General features: G+C 31.5%; 1 protein-coding gene across 1 annotated transcript in view; it reads right to left on the bottom strand.

Moving 5' to 3' along the window:
* The window catches only part of LOC119585772 (tyrosine-protein phosphatase Lar-like), a gene marked incomplete at its 5' end in the record, with an annotated part of 244,437 nt that overhangs the window by 90,904 nt on the left and 153,301 nt on the right, over window positions 1-232 (bottom strand).

Below are 232 nucleotides of genomic sequence, written 5' to 3' on the forward strand. Positions count from 1 at the left end.
CGAAACGAAACCCTCAGATCCTGTCCAACCTGTTCAAGTCATTTACGAAGACAAATAAGAAAAGTCAGTAATTATAAAATGTTAAGACCTAAGAAGAAAAAAACAACAACATATGAGTTAAAATACAAAACTGAGTGAAGAAGAGCTGAGATGGTTTAATAGAAACTTTCATCATAGTTGATCAAACACAAAATTTTAACAAGTTTGCAGCTCTTTGAAGCTCACATATATA

Source organism: Penaeus monodon, chromosome 20, assembly GCF_015228065.2.
Source record: "Penaeus monodon isolate SGIC_2016 chromosome 20, NSTDA_Pmon_1, whole genome shotgun sequence".
Taxonomy (NCBI): domain Eukaryota; kingdom Metazoa; phylum Arthropoda; class Malacostraca; order Decapoda; family Penaeidae; genus Penaeus; species Penaeus monodon.